Genomic DNA, 5,544 nt, shown 5'->3' with positions numbered 1-5,544 from the left:
AAATACGCTTGTGTCCAGCTCCAGACCTGGTTTCTATGGGCGCGGTTACACGGGACCCTGAACTACTTCAGGTGAACATGTTTAAGTAAACACGTTTACAAACGCGAAAGTGTGCGGTTACACGGTAGTTGCTGAAAAGTGTGTTTAGCTCTAAAACCGATTGTCTACTGTCAACGAATGACTGTGTTGTTGATCTCTATTTTGTAATTGTATCCAGAAAACGCGGGATTTTCTCACTTGTTTATACAGCATTATCAGCAGAAATGAAATGTGTTTACATATTGCTCAATATTTTTTTACAAATCGGGAATTCAAACATGCACAGTAAAATTTTTAAACTTATTTTTTATTATTTTTTGAGCGAGAGTACCTATCTCAGTATTAAGAAAATTAAGGTCAGGATAAATTAAAAAATATGTATAATTATCTGTTGGTTTTTTTGTTGCATTCGGTAAAGTATTACTCGAACTTGTGCCAGAAACACTTTCCATCTAGAATTTCTGCAAAAGACTGTTTATATTCTAACCAGCCAATCAGAGGCTAATGTAGAAGATATGTCGATCTGAACTACTTTGCCAACCTGTTTAAGTTAAATGAGAAATGGCCTCGAACGAAACATGTTCAGACTGTGTGTAACCGCACTCAACAGCTGAACATGTTCACCTGAAGTAGTTCAGACTCCCGTGTAACCGCGCCCTAAGACCGTGGTTGCAGTCACGTCGAATTTTTTTTTTTTTTGTGGCCTACAGCTCACGCATCAGCCAGAGGGTTAATTTTTCCTAGATCAAATCTTTTTATAAAATCATTATAAAATATCTGCAAGGTAATGTGAAACCCATGTCTTACCCAGGAATTGAACCCAGGAACTCTCGCACCGTATACCGGTGTGCATCCGACTGCACTACGGAGGTCAGCACGGCACGACTTGTAACTGCATATCGTAGAGCCAGTGGGCCTATTCTTGACACTGTGGAAATAATTCCAATAGCTTTTTATTTTTTATTTTAATTATGGACTCCAGCAGAAAGCCAATGACCAAGGCTTGAAGAATAGAAGATTATTGTTGAAAGATACATTGAGATACTACTTTATAAGTATTCGTATAAATCTAAGCGATCTGTCGGGATAGGGGTCGATAATAAAATTTTTTTAGGAAATCTCCGATGAAAGTAGGGATTACTGGAAATTATATGGATCCATTGTGATGGAGGAGAAAGAAGGAAATAGCGTGGTAAATAGCAAAAGGAGCACCTATTACCGTATCCGGGAATTTCATTTGGAATAATAGTCTTAACTCCATTAACTCCCAAAACAGACTTGTCATATCAGCAAATTGTGGGCATTCTAACAAGAAATGATTAATGTGGCTGATTGCACTCAACAGGAACATATTAGGTTTTTCATAATGTTAATTTTAGCAAGATGGGCAGGAGAAAAATTATGATTGGAATAGATGCGAAAAAAAAGTATGTCGATCAAAAGAGTTGGCCTTCTGGAGGTGTTGAGGGTCTAATGTCGGGTGTAATAAAATATATAAAGAAGGATGTGCTTCCCGGTGAGTGATCGAATCCATTTCCAATTTTTGTAAAATCAACTGTTTGAGACATGTGTTGACGCCGTCCCCACTACCTCTACACGTTTTTCCGTGATTTTTTTATGGTTCGTGATCTCAGGGTAGGTTCGGCCTTGTGGCTAGAGGTAGGGGTTAACACAGTAGGATCCCCGAGCTGTTATGGACACTCGGGACGCCTGAAGAAGAACACAAAATTACTGATTGGTGCCTGATGAGTTTATTACGGCACAGCCCTATACATAGTGCTGCCCGTCCTGGCCGTAACAGTTGTCCCGAATTGAATAGTCTCACGCGCAGCCACTTTCTCAGTGGCGGTTCACGATTTTACTACGCGTGAAGAACATACTCTTGCACATTATGCGATGGTTACAGAATAAACCCTAACATGACATATTATACCCTGACAAATAAAACACTTTGTCATGTCCACCATTTTGGCCTCGGCTGGTATAATAGCACAAGCCCCAGGTGCGCCACCCCTCCTACACACTCTATGGGCAGGACATTTAGTTCGCCACCCGCCCCTAGATGGCAGACAAAGGGGAATGTAAAGTAAGGTGACTTTGTCTACCTGCCCCGTCTAACTCAGGGCAAATATGTAAATATATGGTGTTGTGACAAGAAACTGTTAATGATACAAGTGAATGTAAAGAGTTTTGTAAGTCGAATATGTATGCACAGGAAGGGTGCAGATGTGCCCTCCCTACTGAATATGTACATATTTTGTATATTTACCCTGGCTGAGCTAAGCCAGGCAGAAAGCTCTTCCCAGTATTTCTGGGCCAATAAACATGACTGAAAACTTGAGCAGTATTTTTTTAGGCGAGGACCGCTCCTCCCCCTTCCTTCCTCTGGTAGGCAGCGACCTCTCTGCAGGACCGCTCCTCCTCCTTCCTTCCTTCTCTGGTAGGCAGCGACCTCTCTGCAGGACCGCTCCTCCTCCTTCCCTCCTCCTCTGGTAGGCAGCGACCTCTCTGGGGGACCGCTCCTACCACTCCCTGGTCTTGGGCAGCGACCCCTGCTCGGGGATCGCTCCTGCTCCTCCCTGTGCCCCTCTCAGAAGCCCGGGACAAGTCAACTTCACTATTACACATTACATATTACACTGGGCTAATGACACGTAGGCCCCTAATTCCGGCGACTCTACCTGACTCTTACACTTGTCCCAGATATTGACTCGTTAGTAAGTTTGGTGGCACGTGTCGCCTACTGGCTGCCCCGTGCGGGCTGAAACTATTTAGCTGGTCGGATAGGTTGTTGCGTGAAGCGCCGAAGTAACTTCTCGTAGATTCCCCACAGTACTTACGTGTAATGCTGAACACTCGTCTTGGAGCACCGAATAATTTAAGTGAAATACCACATGGTAAATTGAGGCCGACCACGGAACTGTACGAAAAAGATTGAGAAAGATTACGACTATAGAAACTACATGTCGGTGAAAACAAAAGTTGCTGGTTCCGTGTTGCGCGGAAACTGCCGGTCTCTACGAGCTCCAGAAGGATACTGCCGCTCTCCCAGCACGCGACCCCCCCTCCCCAGCCAACCCTCCCATGGAAATGTGTGATTTTCGCGGGAAACCGAACCAGCCATGTTCGGGACAAGGCGCACAGTGAAACATAATTTTTGAGAGGACTGAAATATTAAATGATGAAAATAATGTCTAATAAAAACCTGTGGAAAATATACATAATTACATTTGTTGTAGTTCGACAGAGGGATATGCCACACCCGGCCGGATCCTTCCGCCGACATAGCACTTGTTGCCTGGCGTTCGCCTCGTTGCACGATCTACACTTTAGTGCGCGCACGAGCGCGTTCAGTGCACACGCCTTTGTGAGACGTTGATGAGGCATAGCGGTCTATGCGACATAGAGGAGCATTGGCGGTCGGCGTCAGTGTAAAGACACATTATAGAAATATCGTTAGTTAATTTGCCTTCCCGCGATGTTATTCTAGCTAGGTTGGCAATAGTTTCATTTCCAGGAATAACAAAGTGACCTGAAAAACAAAAAATTTAAATATACGCCCTAAATTATACTTTTGTAGACATACATTTCCCAAATCAAAAGTTCTGATGGACGATAAAATGATGAGATGGATTGAATGAAACTGTGCGAGATCATATGTATGACCATATTCTACAGCTCCTGTTTAAAGCTTGCCGTCGTCCGGGGTCTCGGGCTCGAGTCCCGGTGTGGCTCCTAGTGGGAAAAGGCGGTTCTTGATCTGTGTTGTCCGGGTGGGCGCCAGACTAGCTCGTTTCTAGTCGTGAATTTGGGGTCGTGGATGTATGTGCCCCTGCGTGGCCCACTAGGGCCGGCGGCGGTGTTGCGTGAGATGATTTTAAATAAGAGACGTGGAGTTGAGGTGGTGGTGTCGTACCTTTTATTCAGAGGAGCGAGTCGTACACAATACAACACTCTACAGAGGTCCCCGGGGGGTTGTTACTTGTTATTCCGTGGCGCCGTATTGTTTGTGTTCCGCGTTACGTGGCCTCGGATGCTGTTATGTCTCAGACGTCTCACTGGGTACGCAGGTAACGTAATTTCGTAACACAAAGGCGGGACACAAAATACGCTGAATTAAGGGGGCGCGTACAGGTTACGTGGCACTCGTTACTCGGGTAACGTAAGTTAGCAATACAAAATACGGGATACAAAAATACACTGAATTAAGGGGGTGCGCACAAGTTACGTGGCACTCGTTACTCGGGTAACGTAAGTTAGCAATACAAAACACGGGATACAAAAATACACTGGATTAAGGGGGCGCGCACAAGTTACGTGGCACTCGTTACTCGGGTAACGTAAGTTAGCAGTACAAAATACGGGATACAAAAATACACTGAATTAAGGGGGCGGGCGATTGGAGACGGCCAATCCCGTATGCAAATGTCTCGGCGCGGGTGTTGTGCCCACTGTGGTGAAACACGCACCGCAATTAAGTTTGTCCAAGTTCCCTTGCGGGTTTGTGGTCAGCGCCGTGCGCGTGACCTTAAATAAAGTTCTGTACGTTGCGGGAGACGGCCCGTGCCGTATGCTGAAGAGCAGCCCCGTTGACCAAGTGTGGTGCGGGGTGTCCTTAAGTTGATGCGGCCGGATTAGGTCCTGGACCGAAAAAAGGGACCGGGTACTCACGGAGAGGTTAAGTAATAAAGGGGGTTTTGTTAATTAGTGACTATATTTACCGGACGTTACTTTCAATGTAGACAAAGGATGTTGCCTCTCCGTGGGACGTAGGTCCGCCCCGGTCCATGAGCTGCGCTGAACTGCCGAACTGGCATGGCGTTCGAGGGAGGCTCGGCCTCTCTCGCGCCAGGCGTGACCTCATTACGCTAGACTCCAAACGGGTGTGTCTGGAAGAGATTTTATTGTCGCTAAAATCCTAATTTAATGTTTCAGGAGGAATGGGTACGGTTCTTCTCTTGTCTACTCAGGTTTCCGCGGTTTTGCCTTTAATTGCTGTTCGGCTCGCCTGACTCGGGTGGGCCATGGCCAGGGGTGTGTTCCGTTAGCGGGAGCGTATACTGGCGGGTGCAGGTCGGGCTCTGGGGTGGTCGTCGGCCAGACGACGTCAAGCTGTATTGGACCGCTTAGTAAATTGAGAAAGTTTCTCCTTGGAATATGGTGCAATAAGAAGGCTATATATAGAGTTCCGATTGTTTTGAGGAAGAGAGAAAAAGGCCAAACCCACTTGTACTCCGTCTATCGAGGCACCCATAAACATTTGGTGGAAACAGGTCAAATAGTGGAGAGTTTCGAGGGGTTCAATTATCTTTATATTTGGTTTATGGGATTGAGCTCCAATCTAGATACACTCCGAGGTATTTAATTTTACTTCTTATGGTAAGGAATACCGATTATGTTTAGAGGGAGTGTCCATAGTATAATTGTGAATTATATTGGCAATAAGGCATATCGGTAATAATAATAAAAATAATGCATGTTTGACTTATCCCTACCCCTCTCCAC

This window comes from Bacillus rossius, assembly GCF_032445375.1.
Source record: "Bacillus rossius redtenbacheri isolate Brsri chromosome 4 unlocalized genomic scaffold, Brsri_v3 Brsri_v3_scf4_2, whole genome shotgun sequence".
Classification (NCBI taxonomy): domain Eukaryota; kingdom Metazoa; phylum Arthropoda; class Insecta; order Phasmatodea; family Bacillidae; genus Bacillus; species Bacillus rossius.
The sequence above is the reverse complement of the archived record's forward strand: the minus strand, read 5'-3'. Positions refer to the sequence as shown.